Source organism: Rattus norvegicus, chromosome 9, assembly GCF_036323735.1.
Source record: "Rattus norvegicus strain BN/NHsdMcwi chromosome 9, GRCr8, whole genome shotgun sequence".
NCBI classification, from domain to species: domain Eukaryota; kingdom Metazoa; phylum Chordata; class Mammalia; order Rodentia; family Muridae; genus Rattus; species Rattus norvegicus.
In genome coordinates, this window is record NC_086027.1 from 86,410,141 (window position 1) to 86,432,374 (window position 22,234).

At 41.6% G+C, this 22,234-nt stretch overlaps 1 long non-coding RNA gene across 1 annotated transcript; it reads left to right on the forward strand.

The window, feature by feature from the left end:
- The first annotated feature begins 4,140 nt into the window (after window positions 1-4,140).
- On the forward strand, window positions 4,141-21,240 carry LOC102551060 (uncharacterized). The gene is made up of 3 exons (XR_357140.4): window positions 4,141-4,325; window positions 10,394-10,460; window positions 20,302-21,240. It is a non-coding gene; the product is annotated as an uncharacterized LOC102551060 (long non-coding RNA).
- Window positions 21,241-22,234: the final 994 nt, after the last annotated feature.

Sequence of the window (22,234 nt, forward strand, 5' to 3'; positions counted from 1 at the left end):
CTGAGGCCTCTCTTTCGCCTCCACATCGGTCTTTATACCAATAAACTAATAACTGTAGCTAGGATTGCATTGAGAAATCCCTAAGAACTTGAATGTTCCTTTCCACAAGAACCTGAGAGCACTCAGACCTTAGGTGCTGCATGAGAATGGGGGAGGGGCATGGGAAGGGGTGGGAAATGACTTTGGGTTTCTTCCCTTCTCTCATTGTTGATTGGTGACAGCTTGCTTACCTTTGTCTCATAGATTCTGGATGATTCACTAGAATCTGAGGCTGGGGTCCAACCTCCAAGAACAATCGTTTCAAAAACCAACCAAGAAAACCAAGAAGAAAGGGTGCTCAGGGTCACCAATTGCTCTCACCTTCTCCAGAAAAAAAACAAAACAAAACAAAACAAAAAACCTTTACATTCTAAACCACCACTGCACATGTTCCCAGAGTACCCAGGAAGCCTGCTAAGAGCTTTCATCCTTTGATGTCAAGGTGTGGTACAGTAGCTTATGCAAATGAGAACTGGGCTCTTATCAGCCCTTTATACCTGAGAGGGAAAGAGGGCAGCAGAGCTCAGGTTTTGCTGGATCAGAGAAGGGAGAATAGGCCACAGCAAGAGACCTTTGGAAGGAGACTAGGGCTGGCAGGAGTACTCCAGGGGCTGTTTGGACTCTACTCACTTCAAACCAACATTTCACTGGCCCCGGCAATGTACCAACACCTTGTTGATAAGGGGTCATGGGTTCCTTCTATGGCTCAGGAATCATTGCACGTGGTATGTGACAGACTAGAGAAATGGTCACAAATTTCTCCCTCTGCAGCCCAGAAGGATGGTGAAGAGAGCAAGGGCACAGGCAGGGACCCTTTGAACAACCCTAGCTCAGATCTAGAACCTTCCAACTAAATTTCAGATAATGGGAGAAGGGGGCAAAATTCAGACCGGACACTTTGTATCTGTTCTGGGCTACACTGTGATGCACCCTGAATGTAAGAACTGCTTTATTTTTTTAAACGTGCACAAATGAAGTGTAAAATGCTCTTTATTCTGAATAATATCTCTGATACCATTTCCCTCCGTCAATTGCAAAATTGTGAAAGTCAGTCTATATGCCACAGTTATTAAATATCTTTTTAAAGGACTTACTTATTTATGTATTTTATGCACATGAGTGCTGTATTTGCATGTATGCCCGCATGCCAGAAGAGGATGCCAGACAGAAGAGAGCATAGGCTGTCATCATAGATGGTTGTGAGCCACCATGTATTTGCTGGAAATTGAACTCGGGACCTTTAGAACAGCAGCCAGTGCCATTAACTGATAAGGATGAGCCGTCTCCCAGCCCCCATATCTTAGTACTGTAATAGCTGAGGTAGGGTTACTAGAAGACTTTTGGGAATTATCATTGTTTTCTGATAATAAACTAACAGTCATATATGTGTAAAACATAAAGCTCATACAATTTACAAAAGCCACTTTGGGAGAGAAATAATTATCTGCTTAGAATACAAGTTTATCAGCTCCGGAAAAAAAGAAAAAAGAAAAGGAAAAAGGAAAAAAAAAGAAAAAAAAAGAATACAAGTTTATGAACTTACAACTGCCACCCCTCCCCTTCCAACCACTTTTCCCTTTTGGAAAAACATTGCCTAGTGGCAACTCTGTAAGAAAAGTAATATTGACCACTACCGTGCTACTTCATAATGAAGATATGAGTTTAGAACCAACCACGCCCACCCTGACCCCCATCAGCCTAAAGCTGATGTACTTACTATACTCTGAACATTTATTTATTGCGAGCTTTTCAAAGAATCTCTGGCTGTCCCAAAGAAAAGGCCAGAATCTATGTTTTGTTATGTGTCATGTAAATGTTTTTTGGACTTCTGGATAATGGAATGAGTGTAGTACGGGAAGAAGTATTGCGTTTACAGCTCTATTTCTGTTTGCACTCCTTCACCCTAACCAGGTATGCTAGTTGGGAAGGAAGACGAGCTTCTAGCCCACAAAGACAGTGCTTCTTGGGAAAGAGAGGCTGGTGGATCTCTGAGTTTGAGGCCAGTCTGGTCTACAAAGTGAGTTCCAGGGCATCCAGGACTACATAGAGAGGACCTGTCTGGAAAGAAAGGAAGGAAGGAAGGAAGGAAGGAAGGAAGGAAGGAAGGAAGGAAGAAAGAAAGAAAGAAAGAAAGAAAGAAAGAAAGAAAGAAAAGGAACAAAGAAAGAAAGAAAGAAAGAAAGGAGGAGAAGAAAGAAAGAAAGGAAGAAAGGAAGGAAGGAAGAAAGAAAGGAAGAAAAGAAGAAAGAAAGACAGACAGACAGACAGACAGACAGACAATGCTCCTGAGCCATCTTGTCAAAAGAACTAAAGATATGTAACTAAGACCCCAAGGAGGATGGTATAGGGTTCCTTGTTTTCCTGAATTATATACCACTTGAACTCCAACCAAAAATTAATGAAGGCCTCTTAAAAGCAACCCAAGTCAACTCCCCTCTGGAAGTAATGCAAAAATGCAAATTGCCAGCATTGGGGTGCTTGGAACTGGTGTTGTTTAGAGGCTTGCTGGACACATGTTTGAAAGCAATGAAGAATTCACAGAAGCCTTTGGACCAGCATATGCCCTACCATTTTAAGCTGCTTTCTCCACAGCTCCTTTACCCATACATCCGTGGCATCTCAGTTGATGATGTGTGTGCTCACACAAATAAACTGGCTTAATTCAGGCAATGGATGGGTGATCTGAAGTAGGGAGGTAAAGAGAAACAGTTAGTAATGGACCATTGGCCTCCAACTGACATTGAAGTACATCCACTCAGTCATTTGCTTTTCTTCTTTGTATCTAACTCCCCCTATGTATTCATCCCGGGCTCTGCTTTTGCTGGATGATCAGGATGTTAAAAATTAAGTACGGAAATTTCAAGAATGGTATCCTTGTGAATTTTCCGATTCGTAATTTTAGAAAGAGCTCCCTTACCTGTCCCTAAGTTTATTGACAGCTGTTTGACCTGTGTAGGATAAATCTTTGCTCTGCAGACAATATTTATTTACTATACAGGATGCCAAGTTTACTGCATGAGATTTAATTCTCGATTCTGTATTTATAGCTAGCGGGTGGAGGGACATGCAGGTAACCATTCCCAGTTTCTATCTCCCTCATTTCTTAAAACTCTGAATTACAAAGAATTTGAACAACCACACACAGGTGAGAGTAAGTGAGATCCTAACGTACATTCCGCTTAAGAGCAGGGTCTGGTGCCTGCCACTTCAACCTGCCTGTTTATATTACGTTAGACACCTATCAGAGGTAATTGCACAGTGGCAGGAAATTAATCAAGTCTGTTCCACTAAATGGTCAGTTTACTGCAGCTCGGTAAAGCGGGCCTCATTTCCTCCGTGTGTCTCATTAGAATCTCACCTGAAAGGTTTATGGTTCTCACTTGGGATTTTTTCGCGATTTAAAAATGCACTGATACTTGGCTGGCTGCAGCCCCTGTGCAGGTTAAGTTCCTCCATGAATTGCAGTGCTGAATTCACAGCCCAGGCTGAAAGCGCCGAGAGCTGCTGAGGCGATGAGAAAATTGAGGCTGCTTTGTGTCTTCCCAGTTACAGCTTCCCTTGGAGATGCGCTTCTGTGTCACTTTATATGGTGCTGCTGTGTGTTTGACATCTATCTGCTCCTAAACTGGGGCCCTTATTATTCTAAAGATGCCTTAAGATGGGCTGGCTTTAAAGCTCCTTCACATATGTCCTCCATGTGGCTAATGATTACAGAGTTTCAGGCTCTAGGTCTGTGATTTAGAAGCTTCCCCTGACTGTCTCTTGCTTTAATCTGCTCGGCTCTGTCTTTGCCATGCCCACCTACACACAGCTGTCCATCTCCCAGAAACCTTTCTACTGTCAGTCAAGTGACAGACTCCTATAGTCGCTTTGTGTGCCAAGGCCTCCCGAGGCCCAGCACCATATTTAGATGGGAAGGGAAAACGGATGGGGGAGGGAACACAAGGGATTCTTCCAAGGCCAGGGTTTGAAGGAGGGTGTGTGTGTGCAGTGTGTGGGTAGACTACTGGTGGGAGGGCTTTGGTGCAAAGCTTCTTCAGAAACAGCTTTCACGAACACACAAGAAAATTCAAGCATTGTATACCAGCCCCCAACATCTGCAGCCCAGCACTGTAATGGAAATCTCCCTGGGAAGTTAAGCATCCCAGGGCTGATGGAGGCAAAGTACACCCTCCTGTACTTTAACAGAGCTCCGAGCTCAAGAACGGCCCCGGTTTCTCTCCTAGTGTGGGTGACAGAGGTGTCTAGCTTACTTTTTCTTGGACTCCCTGATTCTTAGCTGATCTGTAAGTACTGTTATTGTCTCTTCTTTCACTTACTCTGGAGCATACTGGCTTTGCCAGTTGGATTTGCCAGGGGACAGTTCTGCTTCTGATTTTATATGGATTTCATCCTCTGAGACTTGATGTCTTAATATAGGGAGGAGTTTGCATCTGGTGACAGGACTACACAGGGCTGAGATGTCTCTATTTGTACAGCAGATGACATCCCTTTTACAGCTCTGTAAGCGAGAGACGGGGTAGGTTCAACGTGGATCCCTAGGAAGATAGCCTGAATTGAGACACCGACTTTACTCAAACTATTTTGTTTTTGATTTGATGCTATTCACGTTATTCTCGATATAGCTGTTCTGGTCTGTTTTGTTTTGAGACTGAGTCACAGTACGTAGGCCTGGTTTGCATAGAACTCACTGTGTAGACCAGGCTGATCTCCAAATGGTGTTGGTAGATCCTCTCGCCTCTATCTCCCGAGTGCTGGGGTAACAGATATGGTCGCCATGCCTTGTTGAATTACAGTCTTGTAACTTGACTTCATATTCCCAGCCAGCTGAAGCTCAGGACTTCTCTCCAGCATCCTAAATGTATAATAAAATCACCAGATAGCCAGACATTTTCTAACAATTAGTAGAATTTTCATTACTTGAATGAGAATTATACTTGCTTCTAATTTAAGGTAATACGAAGGTATGTATCACCCCAATATAACGATCATTCAATCCAATAACACATGAAACATGACCGTTTCCACTAGCTGTACTCACTTTGATTTTTTCCTATTTCTATTTTTGTTTTGTTTAGTTTTATCACAGACCGTGGAGGTAAAAAGAAACAGTTGAGAGAGATGGCTATTCGAATATTACAGTCTCTGTCTGGTATCAATCCTCTGTGTGGCTGTGTGTCTAGGAATATTGCCTCTGCTCACAACTGGGTCTCTCATCAGGCAAAAGGCAGGCATCTGTCACTCAGGAGCCACAGAGTAACCAATAAGCTTGAGCAAACAGCTTTATAACCCCCTGAGCATGCCTGGGATGTTAACACAGATGCTTGGCAAATCCTTGGGGAATGTTTGGCAAATGTTTGAATCACCACTGCTCCAAACTTGTTGAGTGCAAAGCTAATAATTACCAAGTTGCAATAATTTTGTGACTCTTATTTTTTTTCCCTGAGCCCAGTTAATCTTAAAAAAAAAACAAACAAAAAACAACAACAACAACAAAAAACAAAAGCAGTGTTTTCATTTTTTTTGAAATTTAGTATAAAAATGGGGGGGGTATGCTAAGAATGTGACAGATCTTGGGAATCTATAGATGCTCATATATATGAGAGTAAAGTGGCAGACAGAAAAGGTTTTAAATTTTTAAAACTGAAGTCACATCGAGCAGTCTCTTCAAAGATAATTTACCTATTTATTATTCTGTAATGTTTTGATCTTCATGTTCTGATAAAACACACATGTATAATTTAAATCTAATATCACTTGGAGTTCAACTTTTTTTTTTTTTGACAGTTGATTAATTCTCAAAAATGATGAAACTGGAGAGAGCAAATTGAGTAGTGCTCAGAATGAATATTTCAAAGCTCTGGGAACACCCCAATAAATTACACTCTGTTCTGGGTAGAACGGGCCTTTAGGAAAGAATCCTCTCAGGAAAATAGCACAAAGGCTAATAGTGGTTTTAGGATTCAATTGGCGTCGGTTTGGTGTATTTCCGGGCCCAGTGAACCCAGAGATTATTTGTACAAACATTACACCCATGTGTGTACACACAGGCATGAATTCTCACAGACCCTGAAATACTGTTTGTAAGCCACAGAACTTCATTAGCTTCAGAGAATATGCCTTCCAAGCACCACCTGTAGCAATCTAACCCAGAATAAACATAGTTTTTTTATGGAGGAGGAAGACGGATGGTTAATTGTTAAAGGAAAAAAAAAAAAACTCTTTCAAAATCAGCACCTGTAAAAAAAAAAATCGCCTCGTATCATAGTAAGAGTATTGCTTTTTTTCTTTCATTAGGTCATGCTGATCTTTCACTCTCATTCTTTTTTTTCATATTGTGAAACATACATTTTTCCATGTTCATTTCATACATTAATTTTTGAAAATAATCATAAAAAAATTTCAGAAGGCGTACCTGTGCATCTGTACTGTGTGTCTGTGGGGTGGGGGTGGGGGGTAGAGTTCCATACTGCTTATGGGGGAAGGGCATCCCTACTCAGTGGGGAAATGTTCCTATTGCTTGTACATAGAGCTCCCTACTGTGTGTGTATGCTCCATCTTCCTACTCTTGAGTGATCAGGTTGTTACAGGTATAGGGCGTGTAGTTTACCCCAGATAGGGGAGACTTTGGTTCTTTCTGTGATTACACGAACTTACATTGCACTGCCTTCCAGGTCTATTCAGTAAGGCACTGGGGAAATAGATACAAATGTTCACACAGTCGCTTTCTGTCCTTTCTGTCTGCTACACCAAATGAACAGCCGTGTGTCTGCCATTTTGGACAAATGTGCCCACCTCCATAAACAGACTTTCTCATCTCATTTCCCATTGCCTGGACAGCAAACTTGTGATTTCAGGAGCTTGCCGGTTGCTGCCTCACACCGCAGACATTTGTTTCTTCTTCTAGCTGATTACTTTACCCAGCAAACAGAAGAAAGAAAGAAAATCTCCAGTGAGCACAGAGATCTTCACTGGTCATTAGCCAGTGAGCTGAAAAGTTGAACAGCTTAGACGGTTCAAATTGGTGGCTAAAATGAAGTGTGGAACAACTAGCACTTTAAAATCATGACCTTCTCATCACTCCATGTTTGGCCTTTCCCACATACTACAGTAATTAGGCAACATCTAAATCTTACTTCTTTATGGGTATAGCCTAGTTCATGTATAGATTTAATCTCAACAGTTTTGTTCATCTAGAATGAATGATTGTCTGTGGCGTGTGATTCACAGCTTTCCTGAGACCCATGTTTGGATCATGTGCTTTAGACCAACGCAGAGGAATCATTAATTTCAAAACCTTAGCTGAGTCAAGTTCCTCCTCAGCTCAGCCTCCCTGAGCCTGGCCCTCATCCTGACACACATGCTTCATGATCTGGGGAATGCAGAAGTGAGAATGACCATTCCTTCAGTTTGTCGAATCGGGCTGATAACCATGGCGACCTCAGGATTATTTCAGAAGTGGCACACTTTACATCCAGTCACAGCAGAGTAGCTGACATAAATACTAGTTTTCCCTTAAGAGTGCAGGGCCTTGAACTTGTTCAGTAGATGAGGCAACAGACCATAGCAGTAAATCACTTGTTTCGTTAGTATTGGTATGTGTGTGGGTTCGTGAATGTTAGTGTTTGTGTGGTACATATGTGGTATGTGTATGTGACATAGATACATATGTGTGGCAGGTGACCGTGCCATCATACGCATGACAAGTAGAAGAGAACATTGACTGTTCTACTCTATCCTTCTCACCCCACTCCTTTGAGACCCGATCTTTCACTGATGTCAGTGCTAGGCCAGTGGCCAGTAAACTTTGGGGATCTTCCTGTCACTACTGACACTGCCCTGAGATTATAGGCATGTGCCTGGGTGCTTACTTTCTCAGCAATTTAGAAACATCCAACACCCCCTTATTGTCTTACATGTGACTACCTAGTCACAAGAATACACCAGATTCCTCCCAACACTCATTCTCCCTGTCTGAGACTTTGTGCTGTTCTACCCTTTTCAGACGGCTCACGCTTTTAGCATCTCTAACCAATGTTCAAACTTTTTCCCCCAAGAGTCAGACTGTTTTAGAATCTACCCATATTGAGGCAAATGGCATAATTTACTTAGTTTTTAAAGACTGAATAATATTCCAACACACACACACACACACACACACACACACGTACATGTACTCACACACATTCACCTACATTATCTGTTTCTTCTTTGGGTTGATACCTACGCTGATGTAGCTTGGCTATTACTAATAGAATTGCAGACATCTGGCAAATTTTTTCCTTTGCTTTTGTTTATTAGAAACCTCCTTACAGTCTTTCATAATGGCGAGAGTAACTAGCATTTCCATTACCGGTGTGCAAATGCCTTCTTTTCCATATTAGCACTGGTGGTAAACTTAAATAATTTGCACTGTGATACAGATGCATGTCTAATTGTGCACATGCATGTATGTCTGTGTGGAGGTATGTGCACGTGAGTGCAGGTGCTCTCAGAGGCCAGAGGTGATGAATCCTTTGGAGCAGGAGTAACAGCCTGTGATGTGGGGACTGTGAGCCACACTCTGGAATTTCTGGTTACTCTGGAATACTAGTACATGGCCCTAATGACTGAGCCATCTCTCCAGCCCTCATCAACCTTTATACATAGAGATATAAATACTGACCTTCATCTGCTGCAGGATGCGCGTGTATGTGTGTGTGCACATATATTGCTCAACGTGCAAGGTATGAATCTTGATTTCTTTCTCATATCTGGCATTCATATTCTATGCCAGGGTCAGCAAAAATTGCTCCCTCCATGCACAGATTATGTAAAATGCAAAGGACAGAAAGTGGGTTCCGCCTATAACATAACAAAGCAGAGCGCGGGACTCAAACAGTGTAACACCGGTGCTGTGAAAACATTAAACAACAACGTAATTTCATACTAGAGACCTGGGGTCCTGGATTATTTGATATTAGACAACACCTTAAGCCTCAGCTTCCAACAGAACAGCCAATAGTCCTTTAGACCCAGAAATAACACAGTCCTAGGACGAGCTCTTTCTGTATGTTCTTGAGGGGAAATATGCTCACAATCAGTTGTTTGCAATTAATGATGTGCTCCTCATGAAATAAAAAGCAAACGGGTTGCATGCAACGTGATGTTCTATGGGCAAGTCTTTCATTTTCTACAAGAATTTTCTAAGAGGAATAGATGGATCTTATTTTGCATTTTAGAGAGTCTGTTTTCCAAAAGTACTTGTTTAAAAAACTCAAACCTACTTGAGAAATATAGGAACCACTCCTTGTGTCCATGTACTGCTTATAAGGTCAACCTTTAATGCGTGCATGAATATAAGCTTGAGAATTTGTAACTCTCACAGTTAGAGAGGGTCTTCATAAATAAAACAGCCCACTTAGTTTTGCATCTTCCAAATGGCAAGGCAACTCACCCACCAACAGATGGACGCATTTTTAATCAGTCAACCCATTGCTGTCTTTTGGTGAGAAAACATATCTGCAGGTTACAACAAAATCTTTCACTGGGTTCAAATAATAAAAGTAAAATCTCAGAATCACGGGGTTCCATGAAGAGAATTATAAATTTCAATACTTTGATAACCTATTCAAATCTTGTATAGTGATAAATTAAACTAAATTATTGGTGGAAAAACAAATCATGCAAAAATAATTTGGGGTTATTGTAAATCTGAGACATGAATAGAATTGCCATCAGTCTCTGGCTCCTTTCATGGTTATCCATTCTAACTGAGTTAAGTAAGCTGATGCGACCCAATTCAACTCAGGGCTGTTTGTGCAATGCTGTACAGAGATATTCTACAATATTATGCTTCTCTTCTTAATTTGCATTATACTGACAAATAACTTTGGAAAAAGATGCTCTTTGTTTTGGAGAAATTACTCTAAAAATGAGAAGATAATATTTATCAAAGGAAGCCAGATGCAACAGACTGAAGGTTTTCGGAGATTGCTTTGGGAGGGTCCCGAATTTAAACGGCTCTCTTTTTTAAATAGAATAAAACAGTCTATCAGATTATCCCTTCACACACAGAGCAGAGGGAAGGGAGGGGGGGAATGAGGTAATTATTTCCATAATTCAGGCACTTAAAACTTTCCTTTCAAATATCGAAATGATTGATATGATAATTTTGAATGAATAGTCAAATTACTCTTTCACAGTTTGCCTTCTCATTACACGAATAGACACAACCTAAGCGTGGCTGTAACGTTTGTAAATGTGGACTACTAAACTCGCAGCTTACAGTACCTTTCAGAATTTATCCAATTATGCATAATCACTTACCCTTTGGCAACAGGGGTAGTAACATTTTATCATCTTCTTCTTCCAGGCATCAATGGGGAGCTTTTCCTCTGAGACCTGAAGCATGGCAGTACAAGAGATTTCAAGGCAGAACGGTAAGCCACGAGTGCACAGCTCTCACTAACTCTGGTGGCACACACCAACGAATACTTTACAGAACAGGGTAATCACGGACTGGAGAGTGAACACACTAATGATTTTTATAGTATCTTTAACCCGTTGAACAAAACTTGTTAATGTCAAAATATTACAGGCTTCTGCAGAAACTGTAAAACTATGGATGCTAAAATGAAAATTCAATGATTGATTTTGAAGTGAATCTGATGATGGCTTGTATAATCTTTCCTTTTGTAAAATTGCATATTTACATTTTATTAAGTTAGAAATACAGACTAGAGCAGGGAACAAAACACTTAGTCCTAAATCATCAACTCAGGTATAGGAAACAAAAGAAATGCTCGAACCTAGTTTCTTCTTACTTTCCTTCTCTCTCTCTCTCTCTCTCTCTCTCTCTCTCTCTCTCTCTCTCTCAACACTTAAAATTGATGAGGAAAAAAGTTTTATCACAAATAGGAAAGAACAAACTTTTAGTAACAAGAAGATGTCAAAAGAATGGGATCCTTCCTTCATTTTCACTGAGACAAACAAATGAACTTTCAAACTAGACTTTTCTACCCAAAGGAAAGGGGAGAAACATTGAACATTAACATAATCACCTGCAGGTTCTAAAAGAGGCGGCTCCTTTCTATACTGGTGAGCGTCAACACAGCCAGCTCCTGTTAGGAAAACCAAACAACTTACAGGTGTGGTTGTGAAACTGTGCCTGGTCCTTACCTCACCCTGAGAACAAGAGATAGAAAAAAAAAATTGGCAAGTGACACGGTATCTCCCTATCTCAAAATAGAAAGAGTAGACTACAGAAATGATCGAGAGCAGAGTCCCCAAGTTCAAGTCAGGTCACAGATCAGAGTCAATTTCTGTCACTGCAGGCACTGAGTGCCAAGTTGTTAACTGGGTGCTATTTCTGCTCAAATGTGTAGATCATATAACTCTCTAGTGTGTCTTAATTTTAAAGAGATAGACGGCAACGTCTTATCTTAATGGACAAGAGGGCTGTGTCCAGTTTAACACATTTCTTGGACGACTGAGGAGCCATGGGAAGCAACTTTCTTGTGCTGTTAGTACACAGATGGGCAGACCATCGTTCGTTTGGTTGGTCAATCATGGAGAAAGACCTGACTTATCTGGCACAATGGAATCAAAGCTTGAGCTAAAATCCCACAGAAAAGGAAGTGCTGGGTTTGACTGTTAAGAACCAATTATGTGGGGCTGGGGATTTAGCTCAATGGTAGAGCACTTGCCTAGGAAGCGCAAGGCCCTGGGTTCGGTCCCCAGCTCCGAAAAAAAGAACCAAAAAAAAAAAAAAAAAAAAAAGAACCAATTGTGTATGTCCATGATAAAGGAACTATAACTCTGTGTCAACTTATGTGGGATAAAAGATGTGATTTTGTTTGTTTGTTTGGTTGGTTTTGTTTTTTCCAAGACAGAGTTTCTCTGTGTAGCCCTAGATGTCCCAGAACTCCTCTGTAAACTAAGCTGGCTGCTAGCTCAGAAATCTACCTGCCTCTGCCTCCCGAGAGCTATGGTTAAAGGCCTACTGTACCACTGCCCAGAAAGATGTGCTGCCTATTCGATCGAATATCTTAACCTGTGCCAAGAATTAAGTAGAGAAGATTGTAAAATGAACGTTGATTCAGACTAAATCTAACAAATTTTAGTATCCCCGTGAGGAGAAAAAGGAGTTGTTCCACCTACAGCAGACTGCACTCTATCACATCTGGAGTGGGTATCCACTTCTGGATGCCACATTTTTATAGGGACATTGACAAATGACAAAACTCTGGGGGAAGGCGCCAGTGACGTTGAGCCTTGAGGCCATGTCTTCTGAAGGAAATGGACTCTATTTAACAGAGATGCTGAGATGAGCAGATTGTGACACCCCTCCTCAGTGCGAGGGAGGGGCAGACAGCATTCTTTGCTATTTTCCTCTGGGGGCAGAACTCAACTCCATGAGTAGCTTTATGAGGAGGTAGATTTCTTGTCAATACAAGAAATGCTTGCCACAGAATTTGAGATTTTCTATATCTGTCCTTCTGATAAGTGGTGGCCCCCAAAGCAGTAACAGGGTCACCACCTACCAGCACATATTTAGAAAGAAATTTGTGTGTTGATGGAAACATTGAATTTCTTAACTTCTGTGAGTATTTATGAAGTGATGTCTGAAATCAGCAATTTGCTGGGAAATCCTAGTATAATTTGGGATTTCTCACTAAGAATGAAAAGGGCAACACCAATTAGAGAAGTGGGCAAGATAACCATTGTCTAAGACTGTACAGCTGTTAGGATATACATGGACCCCAAATGTATAAAGTCCATGGCTTAGTAGTCATATTTAACTTATATATGTGAGTACACATGTGTGCATGTACACATGAATGTATATATTTATATGTGTATATAAACGTTTGTCTATATTTATGTATGTGTGTATATATGCACATATATGTACATCTGTGTATCTATGCATATATATGCATATGTGTATATAAACGTATGTATGTGTGCATGTATGCATGTATGCATGTGAGTTAGAAATTGTACCTAAGGCCTCCTTCATGGTAGGAAAGTATTCTTCTACTAAGCGACAGCCATAGACTTAAGAATATACTTTATTTAACCCTATACACCTGAGATGATACCATTTCAACATAGTCTCACAGCAACAAAATTACAAATGGGATGCTTTACAGTCTTAGTTTTTAATGAGGTCTTTGAAGTCATCTGCATACATTATGCTTAAAGCACATCTCCATCCCTGCTCATTCTAAGCTAAGTGTTCAGTTGCTAGATGGTAAGTGGCTACCACTCTGAATAGCACACACTGGAAACTTAAGTCTCCAAACATGGAGAGTTAAAACAAAAGGGGCTATTAGCGGAATCAGGCTGAGCCACAAAGGTTACCAAGAAATTCTGGAGACAGAGCCAAAATAAAGAGGGTAACACCATGAAATGTTTCAATCCTGGCAGCCACTAAAGTGAGAGCAGCCAGGAATACAGGTGGAATCTGACCAAACAGAGCAGAGACTCCAGCGGAAGCTGAACTGCACCTGCCCCACTCCTGGTTGCTCTGGCAACCAGACTCCCTCCCCATGCTAATGACATTCTAATGAGAGAGCATCCACATGCAAATGAATTAAGCAGTAATTACTGGCAGATCCTCCCTTGTTCTACTAGTTAAGAGGGTGGTGGCCGAGAAAGGAGTTGGGGAGAGGTTGGTACCTCACAGAGGAGACTGCAGAAGCAAAGAATGAGTTACAAAATAAAGTGGTTCTCTGGAGCCTAGACAACAGGCAATGGAGTCAAGTAGGTACGTCGCCAGGTTGTTCTTCCTACTTGGCGTTTTCTGATCTTATCATCCTTCAGTGACTGAGATCAGCCAACAGAAGGAGGGGGAGGAACTGTGGAGGGAGAAAAAGTGGAGACTGGGAGCCCTGAGTATCCCTGTCCTCCCTCCTCCCACCTCCAAATAAATTACTTATGAATTACTGCCGCTCCCAACTCATCCATGGGGAGCTGGAGGGAAACTCTGGGAAAACTCAGAGAAAAGATAAAAAGAAGAAAGCCTCTCTTTTATTCCTGCTTTTGCTTCCCTCTTAATTGCTTTCTGTAGTTTTCCCCAAGTAGACCACAGTCGCGTTGTAATTAATAGTGAATGAGTTGAATACAGAATCGCAGGAACTTGATAACCCTGGCAACAGGGCATGGAAATATGTGGAACACGCTGAGGCCTATACCTTGTAGGAACTGTTAAGTTTCCAGAAGCCTGGGGAGTCTCTCAGGAAAAAGTGAAATTAATATGATATATACATAAAGAAAACATAGCTGATAATACATCCAGAAGTTATTCATTTATCATTTAGGTGTGATGACTTATGATCATAATCTCAGGTATTTGGGAGGCTGAGGCAGGAGGGTTATAAATTGAAGCCAGCTTTATCAGTGAAGAAAAGACCCTGTCTCAAAGAAAATTACATGACTGAAGATGTAGGTCAGTAGTGGATGCTTAACTAGCACTCATGAGGTCCTGAGTTCAAACCCCAGTACTTCCAAAGTGAATAAAGAAATGAATAAATAAATTAATTAATTCAATTCAAACAGTAGGGCATGCATGGAAGGACACACTAAGCGTTTGGAGTCCCAATTTTACGAACATTGTACATCAATATACGGCCTTCAAACAGGAGTGCATAAAGAACGTAGTTCTCCTCTCTTCTTGGGAATAACAACCTAATTATCTTGCTTGCTTTGTACTGGGATGGTTCCCAGTCACACAGAAGTCCAGGAAGAAAAGCTTTATTGTGAGCTCAGATTCTATGTGGAGAAATAAAATAGCTTGCCCAAGAGGGGAAGTGGCAGAGCCAAGAACTGAATCCAGAGAGCTTGTCTCCAACATCTTTAGATGTGTATTCTAAGAAATCAAAGAGAGAGAGAGCATCATGGCAATCAATCCACCTTTGTTGGCGATTAGCTAACCAACTCCGCAGTTGCTATCTATTGGAACTACTGACAGGGGGCATTGTGTAATATGGCAACCATAGGAAGAACAAAGGGTCTGTCAGTGAGCCTAGAACGGGGCCACTAGAAGGTTTGGATGTGAGGGAACTGAAGTTAGCGGAGTGTGAGTTTAGGAAGTGCAAACACAGTGGAGGGGTCTGCTAAGTATAATCTCTTAATAATACAGTAGAATGCTGTCTGAAGGAAGTAATTGATGAGCAGATTTTGTTTTCTCAAGTCATAGACCCAAGGGAACCCCCCTGGGTAGAGGGAAAGCATGAAAGAGAAAATACCGGTAACGCTGAAGAAATCTAGTATCAGCTAAAGTAGCCAGAGGACATGAATGGGGAGGTTTCTGTGCTAGGTGGATAGGACAGTTTCAGCACGGACACCAGTGATGTTTGGAGCTAGATAATTGCTGTGGAAGCCGCCTGCTGTCTGATGTGTGGGAAACATGTCCAGGAACACCCTAGACTTTCACCAGCTGGGCGCCGGTAGCTAGCGTCCCTTCCCAATGTGATAATGGCTCCAGATATTGCCCCATGTCCTCAGGGATGAGTGTGGGTGGTGAAGTGAAAGCAGTAAGGTCAACAATGACAAAGAGCGGTTTAAGGAAATGCAAGTTTAGCAGGCTGAGGGAGCAATGGGATGAGCAGGTAACAGACTACAGAAGGCCGCAGCAGTGTCTCCTTGGGATTCCAGAGACAGACATCAGAGCTGGATATGAGAACGGAGAATGTTGTAGATGAGACCTCAGAACTGGGGTAGGGATGGGGGTGAGCTTAGGACAGAAAACTAAAGCAGAGAACTCTAGAATAACCGAAACTCAGATGAACGCAGAGGAGACACAAGAGGTTGGGTTAGTCCTGTGATCACCTCAAAGCTGAAAAAGCCTACAGCTGGAGGACAGGCCTATGGTCAGCCAATACAGTAGAGGCTGCTGACAGAGAAGATGCTCTTAGTGGTTTAGAAAGAAAGGTGACACTAAAATTTCTGGATGGTAGTGGCACACACCTTTAATCTTAGCACTAGGGAAGCAGAAACAGGTAGATCTCTGAGTTCAAGACCAGCCTGGTCTATAGAGTGAGTTCTAGGGCAGCCAATGTTACACAGAGAAACTGCCTCAAAGAAGAAAGACAACAAAAATTCTGTGTTTTTTGTTTTGATTTCTATGTCAGTCTGTGGTGGTGCAGAAAGGTTCCAGTGTCCTACTTTGATCTCTCAAGTCTAGATGAGCCTTACTTTACAAAGTCCCTTGTAGAAACTTCCAAAAGCAAGACAGAATGGAACCCAGAAACAGGGATTTACTTCTTTATGAAACTAGGCAATGAATTCAGGAAAAAGAAGGCTTTTCATGGGCTGGAGAAATGGCTTAACAGTTAAGAAACAGTTAAGAGCACTGTCTGCTCTTCCAGAGATCCTGAGTTCAATTCCCAACAACCACATGGTAGCTCAAGAAGGCTTTTTGCTGTGTGCTTTTAATTTATATAATCATATATAATATATTTAAATATATGAATATATATTAAACTTTTTATTCATCTATTTCTATGAATGAGTATCTTGTCTGTTTATGTATTTGTATACCATGTGCATTCCTGGTACATGACCACAGAGGTCACAAAAGGGCATTTGATCCCCTCTAACTAGAGTTAGAGATAGTGGTGAGCTGCCACATGGGTTCTGGGAATCGAACCCCTATTCACTGGAACAGCAGCCAGTGCTCTTAGTCAATGAGCTATCTCGTCAGCCTCATTTAATGTATTATGATGATTAACTCATAGAAATGCATTTCCCCCCAAAACTGAAATGATGTAGTCATGTCGAAGAAAGGCGTCAGCCGGAAAATGAAATGTACAATTTTGGTATTCTCTCAGAGACAGACGCCAAAATGACAATGTGCACCGTTCCTAAGAACATTGTCCGTGGGTGTGAGACTGTATGAACCTGGTCTTTTGCCAGTTGCCTGAGTCAGTTGTTTACACACTGAAGCCAGAGGGCTGGAGCCGTCGTAAGTAAACTCAACTGAAGGGGGATAACGTAGACAGTAGACAAGCAAAGGAGACTGTAGTCTATGAAATCATCTACTTTCTTTAGTTTGTCCAAAGTGTCATCTCACTCCATTCCAGAGAAAGGAATTCTTGGCCACGCAAACCACTCCCTGTGGAGTTGACTCTCTGCTTTCCACCAACACTTCTGTCTATGCATTTGAAACTCAGCAGAATCAGAACTGCTTGTCACGCACACATTTCATCTTGTTGTAAATTTGCTCTAAGACCTCCTGAGTTGACACAGTCCCTGGGACTTTTTAAATCCTATCTAGAACCCTACTCTCCGTAATCAAAGAAATCTCTCCAGTCCTCCCTGCACTTGACCATCACCAGCAAATGCAAAGTCTGCATAAATCATATGCCCTTCTGGGCAACCGAACTTTAGGAAGAGCACGAAAATCCCTAACAAATACAGTGCGCCAATCTGGGGTTCTTTTAACTGATTTTTATCAGCCTTTATTTCTCCAGTCGCAGAATAATAACTTGAATATTCCAGACACTTGAATGATAAGATTATACAGTGCTTATTCTATAATCTTTCCCGATCACCTCTGAGTTGCTCTTTGGAAAAGAATTACTGAAAGCAGTTTACTAAAAATTACTATTTATGCAAAGTGTATAAGACCCTTGGTATGAAGCACTTGAAGGAAATAGTTATCACTATAATTGATATAGGTTATTAATTTTTCAAATGTAGAGTCTTCTCGTGATGCTTCTGCTTTTCTGCAAAAGAACAGGGTACACACACACACACACACACACACACACACACACACACTTTTGAGTGTCATGCCCTATACTGAGGGTGAGATCCGTATCAGGAACTAAGGCAGCAAAATCTGTGTCCTTCTAAAGGCAAACTCCAGTGTGGGAGGGGAATAGCCAAACAAATGAACAAATTGTGTAGTGTAACACATGGTCGAGTCATTGCTGCCCCTGGAATAGGGTATCAGAGAAGGCTTTTAGGATGAGATGGTGGATGGCTGTCTGGAACACGTTCTCCAGGGTGTCCTCACTGTTTATGTATGTCATGGATGAGTTTCCTGGCCACATGTTTTTATGTTGAGTTAATGCTTTAAGGTTGGGGAGATGGCTCATTAGGTAAGGTGCTTGCTCCACAAGCACGAGAACCCGGGTTTTGTTCCCTAACACCTACATCAACAGTCAGGCCTATGTAGGTTGCCATAGGCCTGCAATCCCAATACTAGGAAGGGAAAGGCAGGAAAACCTTTGAAGGCTGCTGTCTGTCAACTTCACTGAATCAATTGAATGAGCTCCAGACTCAGTGAGAAACCTTGTGTCAAAATGGAGAGCTCAGGATGGAGAGAAATTAAGGAAGACACCTGACAACGACCTCTGACCTATATGCAAATGCACACACACATATACACAGAGGAGCATGTACACTAACATGTATCATGCACACAAAAGAAAGGTAAAATGCCTTCCTAAACATATAATTTAGGATAGATATCTTCAAATGCCTTATTAAAAAGCACCAGATTTGCCTTAATAAACACAAATTAATATATTTTTAAAGATTCATTTATTATATATAAGTATAATAGACACACCAGAAAAGAGCATCAGATCCCATTACAGATGGTTGTGAGCCACCATGTGGTTGCTGGGATTTGAACTCAGGACCTCTGGAAGAGCAGTCAGTGCTCTTAACCACCAAACTATCTTTCCAGTTCACAAAATAAATTTTTTTTTTTGGTTCTTTTTTTCGGAGCTGGGCCTTGTGCTTCCTAGGCAAGCGCTCTACCACTGAGCTAAATCCCCAACCCCACAAAATAAAATTTTTAACATGACCTTTTCCTAGTCTTCTCTCTAGTTAATCAAATTATAATTTAATTCTAAGATGCCAATTTTGCTTATAGAAAAGGCGCATTGAACCAATTCTTATTCTTATGTTAATATGTTTTGTTGGATTTAGAGTTTAAGAACTGATGTAGACATGTTATTTTTCTTTTAAAGGAGCTTAACATCAGATTTGCTCCTAATCATTACAGATAATCATATACTTTGCTCTGTCATGTTATCCCCTCCAGTTCACATTTGGGACCACCGTTTATGAGAGCAAACTGTGAACTTCCCATCAAACAAAGTAATGACTTGTCCTTGCTCCCAATTCCTTCCTCTCTGATGATAGCAGACAGGATCAATGTTAAATCAGTGCTCAAACAAATAAAAGCTGTTTCAAGATGAAGTAAATCTTAAAATTATTGCAAGATATCCTGCTCAGGCAGGATGAGACTGAGGAAGGGAGGAGCTTGCCTGTGCTGTAAATCAATTCATTTTATGTGTGGGAGATCCACAAAATTCTAGAAGAAACAGGATCAATCGAGACATAAGCCGGAAGAAGCAATTAACAGTGTCAAATACAGAAGATGCTGGTATAGATTTGAAAACGGCTTTGCACCTAAATAACAAAGCTTTCTCCAGATAATCTTGAAGTGTTAGCTTTAGGACATAGCTGGCATTTTTGTGGAATGATTTCCAAACACTACAATGTATTCAGTTAGAGAGAATTCCAATTATTTTACACTCAGTCCTTTCTCTAGAGAAGTGTCCCTTCCTTGTAGATTTTTCTGGATTCCTACCAGTTTAAAACCAACATACTCAGAGGTTCTTCCAGTGGGCTGTTTGTTCTATAAAGAATCCTGGGACACAAAGCACTGGATCGACCTTTGGTGGATTAACCTGGGAAATCATTCGGAAAAACGTAGGAATGCTAGGCTATTCATACCCTCAACTCCACAAATGCCCAACCGTTCAGTTTTATGTCTTCACAATATTGTCCAAGCCAACAATGTCTATCGTTGACCATCTCGAAATTGTCTTCCGTTTTCCTATAGGGCTTTTGAAAACACTGAAAAAACGACAAACAAACTTACAAGGTATCAAGAGTCTAATAAGTTATCGACATTTCAGCTGAATCAAACTGGCTGCTCATGGAGGCTGAGGCTGGAGGGCTTGTGATTTTGACAGATGAGAAAAGAAACAAATAGGGGTTAAAGCAACAAAATATAATACACGTCCATTATAGTTCATGCTAATGCTAAGTGAGTCTGTGTGTATACACATTCCATGAGGTATGTTGTAATCAAAGGTATACATTTGGATATAAATGGTATGTTAAAATTGCATAGTACATAAAAACTTAAAGTATACTTTTTCTTGATCCTACTAACCCAATCTCTCTCTCTCTCTCTCTCTCTCTCTCTCTCTCTCTCTCTCTCTCTCTCTCTCTCTGATATCTTAAAAGGAAGGTCAATAAAGAAAGCCAAAGGGGATGGCGGCCTTGGTTCCCTGTTCCCCCAGCAGCTGTCCCCTGTAAGAGCTTCTGAACTACTGAGTGCCCTCGGAGTGGCCCCGCATTGTTCTGACCTCTTGGAGCAGTTACCTCTGCTAACCAAATTTATGAGAGCCAGAAACATCTGGTGGTTCGCTATCTTCGTCCAGCTCTGATGGCCTCTCCATGTCAACAGATGAATGTGCCCTGAGTGCCTGTTAGTGTGGATGATAATCAAGTCTGCATTAGCAAATGTTGGGGATGGGGGCGGGCAGGGCAGACCCATTCTGGGGCCTAACCATGCAGTGTGGCAGAGTGGGCAACAAAGGGGAGGTGGCCAGATACACAAAAGTGCTTACGCCAGAAGGCCTGACACGCTGCAGGCGGTCCGTGACATCTTGTGGCTTTGGGCTGTTGTTGAGTGTGATGTGTGTCACCGTCATGATGGATGACTTTCAGATCTTTCCCATTATATCATATCTGTAAGAAATTCCCTCTTCCTCAAATGTCTTTTTGTCCCCTTACCCTTGGGCTGCAGATGGCACCTGCCCACGCACTCCCATTGTGCAAAGCCTACAGAGGACGGCACCATTCCTCAGAGGTTCTGCTCATGCTTGAATTGCTAGCATTCAATTAAGACTTGAAATTATGGCTTTAGGCAGTTTAACCTCTTTGAGCAGACGGAATGGGAGCTACACTGACCACTTGGGAATTTCCTGGGGTGTCCCGGATAGGTTTCCCTCCTTGAGATCTGAAAGGGCTGAATTGCCAGGCAAAACAAAGGCAAGTGTTCCCTTTTACACTCTTTGGTTAAATTATTTTCTATAATGAAAAAAGAAAACTCTCCTGGTGAGTAAAGTCATGTGCATACATGGATTCCTCAGAAAAATACAAAATTCCCTCAACTGCAAATGTGGTCTTCAATGTACTAATTCGTATAACATACAGAGGTTAAACACACGTAATTGACAGTTGGCATACAAAAGGTAGGAAGACAGTTGGTCTGCACTATAGTAATTTATACAAAATACAGAGGTTAAACGTGTGTAATTGACAGCTGGCAGCTTCTTTCTCTATGATTCCGTCCAGTGCCATAGACTTTGCAGCTCTGATCTGTGAAAACCTGTTCTTCACTTGGGGACAGCTACAATGGAGAGTAGTGGACCGAAAGTAGATTGGTTTTACACAGCCTTCCTTCTTTTCTTTTTAAAATCAGCACCCAAGCATTCTGTTAACCAAAGAAGCAGCAGTAGTTGTGAGCGAAGTTTGTAAAGTTCTAGAGAAAGCCAAGGTGATCCCTGGGTCTTCCAAGGTTTAGAGGATGTTGCTCAATCCCTACACCATGTGGGAAACAGAGACTACTGAAACGGCATCTTCTAAGCCAAAACGTAATCCTGGGTGGATGGAGGCTACGCCGCTCAGGGAGAATGAAGACCATACAAAAAAATACCTGGGAAGTTCAGACCGGTTTTAAATAATCAGTCGCAGACTCCAGGTAACAAACAAACTGGGCTTAACAGAAGGGATCCATCCAGTCAGCCACTTTGATGGCGATCAATGGAATGTTAGAAGTCTCAGGAGGGGGAATTTGTGTGTGCACAGACAGATAAAGAAGGAAAAGGCTCTTTCAGGAAACTCAGCATCAGCGGGGACCCTGAGATAACAGAGAAGATAAGAAAGTTAAGGAGAAGAACCTGAAAACGCATCTGAGTAAGATCACAGAGAAGCCGGTGGGAGCAGACATCATAAACACGGGGTCTGGCCCCTTGCTTAACAAGGGCTGATGGGTTTTGAAGTTTGACTAGGTGACGTGACCTTATCTCGCCCACGCGTGCAAACGAAACTAGACTAATATCCACTAAGAACTGACCCTGCTGTGTGCTTCTCTGTGTGTCCAGATTGTATA